The 9,006-nt window shown below is 51.8% G+C and overlaps 1 pseudogene; it reads left to right on the forward strand.

The window, feature by feature from the left end:
* The window catches only part of LOC112117593, a 38,942-nt pseudogene that overhangs the window by 21,190 nt on the left and 8,746 nt on the right, over window positions 1–9,006 (forward strand).

The raw sequence follows: 9,006 nt of genomic DNA on the forward strand, positions 1-9,006 counted from the left end.
ACAATTTTGGCCGCCCCCCCCCCCAACTCCGCCCCTTCCCCCCAGGCTCTCAAGCCTGGGAGGGAGGGGGAGCAGCGGCGCGCGAAACAGCTGTTTCGCGCGCCAAGGCCGCTCGGGATCTCCCCCTCCCTCCCAGGCAGCAGCAGTGGAGGTGAGCTAGGGCGGCCGCGGCACATTTTTAGGGGCGGCATTCTGGCGCCGGCCATGCTGCCCCTAAAAATGTGCCGCCCCAAGCACCAGCTTGTTTGGCTGGTGCCTAGAGCCGGCCCTGGCTGATGCAACGTACTCCTGACCAGTATCGCCACCTGTCCAGCACCATTCTTGCCGGTTTTGCCAATGGATCACAATCATGAACTGTAGCATCCTCTGCTAGTCCAGCTCAGTGAGGAGCAATGGTAATGCATCAGTGCAGTAAAATGCTATCAAATAAGAACACTCCAGTTGCTCACACTGGCAGCAGCATTTTACATCCTCTTTGCCCTCATAAGAACATAAGAATGGCCGTACCGGGTCAGACCAAAGGTCCATCTAGCCCAGTATCCTGTCTACCGACAGTGGCCAATGCCAGGTGCCCCAGAGGGAGTGGACCTAACAGGCAATGATCAAGTGATCTCTCTCCTGCCATCCATCTCCATCCTCTGACAAACAGAGGCTAGGGACACCATTCCTTACCCATCCTGGCTAATAGTCATTAATGGACTTAACCACCATGAATTTATCCAGTTCTCTTTTAAACGCTGTTCACTTTGCATTACTGAGTATTCAAGGTGTAGGGCAACAATGAATCAGTCTCTCACTCTGTATAATACTCTCTTTGCAGCACATTCCCACTTTTTGCCTAGAACATAGGTGCTGGAGGTGCTGCCACACCCTCTGGCTTGAAGTGGTTTCCATCATATACAGGGTTTACAGTTTGGTTCAATGGCTCTCAGCACCCCCACTATACAAATTGTTCCAGCACCCCTGGCCTAGAGTCATTACATTTAAAGGTGTGCACAGAAAACAGAGTCATAGCCACATAGACTGGATTTTGCACCAGCACCTGACTGGTATCTCATCTGGCTAGGCACCTAGCATCAGGGCCCAGTGTTAAAGTTTTGGTTCCAATATATGAGGGCATCTAACCAGTGGCCTAAGAGACCTGCCATGCCATAAGCCAACTCTCAGCCCATCTAGTGGAACTGACTCAGGAATGTGCTCAGAGAGCATCGTCCTGACTTTCTGGTTTTGGCTGCTATTAGCTTTCAGTTCCCTCTGAGTCCTGCCCTGAGCAGATGGGGGGCACAAGAACAGTTTGGGTCTTGGGGTCTTTGCACCTGCAGAGATAGGAAATGTGGTTTCTTTAATGATCTGATAGATGCCCTCCCATGAGCACAGAACAGAAGGGAAGGTGTGTTCAGCCCTTCGTGCTTTCTTGCACGTTATATTTCCTGCTTTGTTTTTTCCTTTAACCCCGAGGACTCTGAGACCACAAAGGCTCGACCACCTTTTCCTCTCCCTCTCCCAGTCATTCCCAATGGACACCCCACCTTCCACTTTCCCCAACTCCCTCACACCTTCTTAACTCTCCTAGCCCAGTTCCAGTCTCATCTCATTTATATAGGCCCCATTACCATTGTGTCAGGGCACCTCTCAGGCACTGTGGATTTATTCTCACAACACCCCTGAGGTCAGTATTAACGGATGAGGAAACTGAAGCACAGAGAAGTGATCAGCACCCAGACACTCCTATTGAGAACCCCCATACCCATGGGCGGCGGGTATCATAAGCTGGGGAAGGCTGTGCCTTCCCAAACAGCCAGGCATGACCCCACCCATGCTCCGCCCCCAGGTCCCATCCTGCTTCCCACTGTGGCCCATTCTTCCTAGTTCACCCGTGCAGTGGCTTGGGCTGGGGCTGGAGCTGTGGGTGCAGCCCACCTGCCCGGCGCTGCAGGGCTGGCGAGGATGGGGCCATACTACCCACCCTCCTGGCACTCTAGGGCTGGGCGGGGCTGGGACCGCTCTGGGGATAGGGGCGCTAGCCTGAGACGGGGGCCAGCAGCCGTGGTGGGGGGCTCAGGGCTGTGGTGGGGGGTGTGGAAGGTGTTAGGATATAGATATTCAGGCTTGTCTGTAAAGGCCTATACTTTAAGAATGTAGGTATATGCTTATTATTTAGCTAGTTATAGAGATATAAAAGAAAGAATCTGTGTAAGGGTCTTCTCTCACAGTGACAGTCTGAGGCCCTGTTCTTAGGCCAATGCCTTTGGCTAAGCAGCAGAGGCAGCCATAAGTTGGGAAGCCTATGGTCACATCCTCCCATTCCAAACCAGTCATATTGAAACAAGGCAATCTGGGGCTGTTAGACAGGGGATCCGATCTATCCCCTCCAGAGAAAGGGAAGAGCCTAGAAGATGTAAAAGGAAATTTAGTTTGATAGTTTTCTATTTGGTAAGAACTCACTTATCAATAGAAACAGCTGGGAAACCCTTATGTCTTTATAGATGTAGTTGTGAATTCCTCACTTCTGCATTGTTTTGTCATTATAGTTCCCACTTTGCTATTGTTTATTTGCATGGTCTCTGTCTGGTTCTGTGATTGTTTCTGTCTGCTGTATAATTAATTTTGCTGGGTGTAAACTAATTAAGGTGGTGGGATATAATTAGTTGGCTAATCGTGTTACAATATGTTAGGATTGGTTAGGTAAATTTCAGTAGAATGATTGGTTAAGGTTTGGGAAACACTGTGTTAAGGTATAGCTAAAAATATTACTATATAAATTAGGGGCAAACAGGAAGTAAATTGAGATTTGAAAATAAGGAAAAAGGAACTTGGATTTAAGCTTGCTGGAAGTTCATCCCAATAAACATTGAATTGTTTGCACCTTCAGACTTTGGGTATTGTTGCTCTCTGTTCATGCGAGAAGGACCAGGGAAGTGGGAGAGTGAAGGAATAAGCTCTCTAACAGCTTGGTGCCGTGACTCAAAAGGGGCGGGGCCTTGGCCAGAAGGGGTAGGGCTGGGGGCTAGCCTCCCAGCTCACGGTCCATGCGCCTCCGATGCTCACACTCCCCTAATGGAAGCCAGGGCCGGCTCTGGCTTTCTGGCCGCCCCAAGCAAAAAAAAAAACGCGGCGGCCAGAACAGCAAAGCAAAAAAAAAAAAAACCTGCAGCGCGGCCGGAGCCAGGGGGCAGGGGGACTCCCTGCCCTGCAGATGTGCCCCAACTAGTGAGGGGAGGGAGCCAGGGCTTCAGCGGGGCACTGCCACTCGGCCCCTGCCCCCTGCCCGGAGGGCTCCGCACCACTCCGGTCAGCTGAGAGGGAAGGACGCGGGCTGCCCTGCCCGGCTTGCTGCAGGGCGCTCCCTTCCTCCACGCCGCTGCCCCCTAGAGGGCGGCCGGAGCGGAACAAAAAAAAAAAAGCGTCCATGCCGCCCTAGGTTTGGGCGGAATGCCGCCTCCTACAAGCTGCCGCCCCCATAGGCGGCAGGTTTGTATAATTTTTGGTGGTGCCCAAAATGGTGGTGCCCCCCCATTCCCGCCCTGTAAGTTGATATAAAATGAAGCTACAACACGTCAGCGCCACAAGATTACAAGGGTCAATTAAAAGTGGAAAGTCAGAAGCAGCACTTGCCTGCTTCAATATACAGTATTATATTTTGTTGCACCTGTTGTGACGAAGTGGGAATGTTCTTAATGTTTTCTCTGAATACTGTGTGGGTGCCTCAGTTTCCTCTGCAAGGTGCCAACTGAAGGTGTTGGGGACAAAGAGATCAGATGGCCTCCTTGTCCGGAAGAGACACAAAGTCCAGAGGAGGGAGTGTCAGTTTGGAGCTGGCTGGGGAAATGGGGAGAGGCCCAGAACTTGGGTCTGGGCTCTCCACCCCCACAAGATGGACCTGACTGAGGGGTCCTGTTTTCTGTACCTAAAGCTCTGTTTTAGACTGTGTTCCTGTCGTCTATGAAACCTTCTGTTTTACCGGCTGGCTGAGAGTCACGTCTGACTGCAGAGTTGAGGTGCAGGGCCCTCTGGCTGCCACAGGACCCCGCCTGGGCGGACTCACTGCGGAAAGCACACGGTGTGGAAGGGCATGCTGAATACTCCGAGGTCAGACCCAGGAAGGTGTAAGCTTCTTGCCCTGGAGACAGTATGCTCAGAGAGAGGAGGCTCCCCCAGAGTCCTGACTGGCTTTGTATGGAGTAGTTCCAGAGCATCCCAGCATCCCCTTCCACACCATGCGCTTCCTGGAAGTCTACCCAGGCACTGACACTCCCTCCTCTGGCCTTTGTCTCTTTTCCAGGCATTAGGAGGCCACCTGATCTCTTTGTTCTCCAACACCTTCAGTTGGCACCTTGCAGGAGAGTGGCCCAGGCCATCAGTTGCCCAGAGACAGGGTTTCGGCCATTCTGTGTGCAGACGGCATCACAGTGGCCCTCTAGGGCTTTACAACAATCACACACCCTTATCCCACCATCTAGATCCTTAAGAAATGCATAGGGGAAACTGAGGCACACACACAGTATTCAGAGAAAACATTAAGAACATTCCCACTTCGTAACACCTGTATATGACTAGTTATATACTTTAAAGGGTGTAAAATAATCAAGTATTGTGCTAAACTCCAAACTGACCACCAACTTTAAGTTGCGTGTTTTTCCCCTCAGGTGAGGGCTCTGGGGTGGGGCTGGGGATGAGGGGTTCACAGTGCAGGAGGGTGCTCAGGAGTGAGGTGCTGGGGGCACAGGCTCTGGGGTGGGGCAGGGCTGGGGATAAGAAACTTGGGGTGCAGACAGGCTGCCCCAGGGCTAGGGCCAGAGAGGACTTCCCCCCCCCACACACACTGGCAGCAGCAAGCTCCGGGGGAGGGACCCCTCCTCTTACCCTCCCCCCCACAGCACACTCACTCTGCACCATGGTCACTGCACATGCTCCTAGGGCCTCTCTCAGGTCCAGAAAGCCCAGTCACCTCCCCTATGGTGGGTACCGGGGGGGGGGGAGGGTTTGCCATCACGTGTGCAGGAGCGGTGCCAGGGTTTTTGCCGCCCTAGGCAGCAGCGCACCTCCTCTGAGCATTGATTTGGCGGCGGGGGTCCTTCCTCAGTTCCGCTCCACGTCTTCGGGGCACTTCGGTGGCGGGTCCTAGAGCGGAAGGACCCACCACTGAATTTCCGCCGAAGACCCGGAGCGGAAGGACCCCCCGCTGCCGAATTTCTGCCGAGGATGGCAAAATGCTGCCCCCCAAATCCTGCCGCCCTAGGCGACTGCCTAGGGTCGCCTAGTGGAAGCGCAGGCCCTGCATGTGTGGCCTCCCTTGCTGCTGCCCCTCACCATAGCCTCGCTGGCGATGGGGCTGCCCCTTGCCCAGCGTGGGGCAGGAGTGGGGACTGCAGGGTGGTGGCTGTGGGGGGGGGTCACAAAATTCACCCAAGCCCCAGCTGCTCAGGTCTAGGAAGCCCCCCTCCCTCATCTCCCCTGTGGTGGGTGGGTGGGTGCTGAGGGGGGGAGGGGACTGCCATCACATGTGGCTTCCTTCCTCCCCTGCTGCAGCCTGCTGCCCCTCATCCTAGCCTCAGTGGGGGTGGGGGGATGGGGCTGCCCCTTGCCCAGCGTTGGGCAGGAGTGGGGGCTATGGAGGGGTGGATTACAGGGTCAAACACTCACCGAAGCCCCAGCAGTTGCTCAGGTGAGTGAGATCCACTCCAGATGTCCGTCTCCTGGCCGGAAGTCCCTCCAGGTGGTTGCCGGGGGAGGGGAAGGGGGCTGCCAGCGGCAAACCAGAAGCAAGCAAGGAAGGGAGAGGCACCGGGCTGTTTTCTTTCAGGCAGGGAAGCTCCGGGGCGCGGGGGGGGGGGGGGGGACCCCGGGGGGCCGGGGCCCGCTCCAGGCAGGGCCAGGGGAGAAACCCAGCTCCAAATATTGGTGGAGCACAGCCCCCAGCCTTGAATATTCCTGGTGCTCGGGCACCACGAGCCCATATAACCTGCTGCCCCTGGCCGCCCCAAGCACCAGCTTGCTCGGCTGGTACCTGCAGCCGGCCCTGATGGAGGCTGCTTGGTGCTGAGTACTTTTGAGAATTTGGTCCCGCATGATTTGCCCAGTATCACAGATGGAGTTTGTGGCAGAGCCAGGAACAGACCCCAGACTTCCTGAGTCCCAGTCCAGAGCTTTCAGCACAAGAGCAATCCTCTTGGAGGCAGCTCCTTGTTTCTCTTCTGACAGAGCAGTGTGTGGCATAGGCTCCACTCACTCTGGAACCTCTCTCCAGAGATGTCCACACTGTCCAACCTCTCTCCAAGTCTGTTAGCAGCAAATGCAGTTTCATTTTTTAGTTACACATTGACTCCTTGACTTGAAATAAATTCCAAAAAGGATAAGCGACTGTACAGACAAGCTGATCACAAAATGAGGGTATGTCTGCACCACAAACCTATATTAGGTCAACTTTAGTGTGCAAGTCCACACTACCCTCCTTGGGTTGGGGTGTGCATCCTTGCCAGGAGCGCTTCCACCGACTTAAGAGGGGCAGTGTGAGGAACTGAGATCCTGGTCTTTCAGCTATGCTGGCAACTCCCTGACAGGAGCCTGGCTACCCCACATGCTCCTAGGCTCCCAGAGAGCTGCCCCCCCCCCCACTTCCCATTCCCTTCAGGGAGCAGGGGGAAGCAAGCTGCCTGGGGCTTCTAGCCCCCCGCCCCATTCACCACCATGGGTGGGGGAAGCCACCTCTGTTCCCCACTGGGAGCAGGAGGAAGCTGCCCCAGGCTTCCCACCCCCCTGTTCCCTGCCAGGAATGGGAGGAAGCTGCCCAGGGCTTCTTGCACCCAGGGAGCAGGGTCCAGTTGCGCCAGCTTCTTGGGGCACCCCTTGGCCACTCCCCATTAGGAACCGGACAGCCTTGTCAATTTCACAGCTCACTGAGCTGTGAAATTGACAAGGCTGACTGGCTCCCTGCAGGGAGTATATCTATATATATCTAAAGGCAGTACCGTTTAATATCACAGTGGTACAAGTCTACGCCCCTACAACAGACTATGATGATGAGCAAATTGAGACTTTTACAATCAGCTCCAAGACATCATCGATAAGGTACACAAGAAAAATATCCAGATTGTACAAGGAGATTGGAATGCTAAAGTGGGTACTGATGCACAGGCAGATTGGCGAGATTATTGTGGCCCTTTCTGTAATGCGGTAACCAATGAGAGAGGATTGAGACTTTTGGAGTTTGCCAGCTATAACAATCTGGTTCTTGCAAACATTGGATGGTAGCATCTTTTTAATGCCAGGTTTAATGGCTTTTGGTCTATGTAGATATGTAATTTTCCTGATGGCTTCCTTATTACCACCACGTTGCTTACCTAAATTGTAGTGGCCTCTGCAGGTGCTATGACACCCCCATTCTGAAAACTTTGAGCTCCTTGTATGCTGGATTAGGTAGTGCCACTGGAATTTTTCTTCCTGGTAAGTACACAGGTTCCACTGTGGGGGTCTACTTCCAGTTGCAGCTTTCTTTCAAGGCACTCATCACCTTTGAAAACATTCCCATATGCTTTTAAAATTGTCTCCACTGTCCATAGGACTCCCCCTTGTGCTTCTTGCAATGCACTACAAAATTCTGGTGCTGCCCAGCGATCCGCTCCATGGCTTGTATGGCTGTATTCCCCAAGAGGGATCTGTTGTATTTACCATCCACCATCACAATCTTCAGTTGATACTGTCTGTTGTTTTTTGAGCTAGTTAATATGAGCTCATATTTTCCTAACATTGTATTATCCTCTCATTGTACATTATTAGATCATGCCTGCTTTTTGTAATGGGTGTGTTCGAATATAATTCACCCCAAGGTATCGCATCGCAGTAGGCCCAGCTATGCATCTGAAATTGCATAGGGCATGTCCCTATTAACATTGTTGCATGCACAGAGGTTAAGAACATAAGACCATAGAATGGCCCTACTGGGTCAGACCAAAGGTCCATCTAGCCCAGTATACTGTCTTCTGACAGTGGCCAGTGCCAGGTGCCCCAGAGGGAATGAACAGAACAGGTAATCGTCAAGTGATCCATTCCCTGTCGCTCAGTCCCAGCGTCTGGCAAACAGAGGCTATGGAGACCATTCCTGCCCATCCTCGCTAATAGCCATTGATGGACCTATCCTCCATGAATTTATCTAGTTCTTTTTTGAACTCTGTTATGGTCTTGGCCTTCACAACATCCTCTGGCAAGGAGTACCACAGGTTGACTGTGCGTTGTGTGAAGAAATACTTCCTTTTATTTGTTTTAAACCTGCTACTTATTAATTTCATTTGGTGACCCCTAATTCTTGTGTTATGAGAAGTAGTAAACAACACTTCCATATTTACTTTCTCTACACCAGTCATGATTTTATAGACCTCAATCATATCTCCCCTTAGCTGTCACTTTTCCAAGCTGAAAAGTCCCAGTCTTATTAATCTCTTCTCATACAGAAGCCGTTCCATACTCCTAATCATTTTTGTTGCCCTTTTCTGAACCTTTCCCAATTCCAATATATCTTTTTTGAGATGGGGCGACCACATCTGCACACAGTATTCAAGATGTGGGCGTACCATGGATTTATATAGCGGCAACATGATATTTTCTGTCCTATTATCTATCCCTTTCTTAATTATTCCCAGCATTCTGTTTGCTTTTTTGACTGCCACTGCACATTGAGTGGATATTTTCAGAGAACTATCCACAATGACTCCAAGATCTCTTTCTTGAGTGGTAACCGCTAATTTAGACCCCATCATGTTATATGTATAGTTGGGATTATGCTTTGCATTTATCAACATTAAATTTCATCTGCCATTTCGTTGCCCAGCCATCCAGTTTTGAGAGATCCTTTTGTAGCTCTTCGCAGTCTGCCTGGGTCTTAACTATCTTTAGTAATTTTGTATCATCTGCAAATTTTGCCACCTCACTGTTTACCCCTTTTTCCAGATTATTTATGAATATGTTGAATAGGACTGGTCCCAGAACAGACCCCTGGGGGACACCACTATT

The sequence above is a fragment of the Terrapene carolina genome, unplaced genomic scaffold (genome assembly GCF_002925995.2).
Source record: "Terrapene carolina triunguis isolate 2854851 unplaced genomic scaffold, T_m_triunguis-2.0 Scaffold67, whole genome shotgun sequence".
In the NCBI taxonomy this organism is placed as follows: Eukaryota; Metazoa; Chordata; order Testudines; family Emydidae; genus Terrapene; species Terrapene triunguis.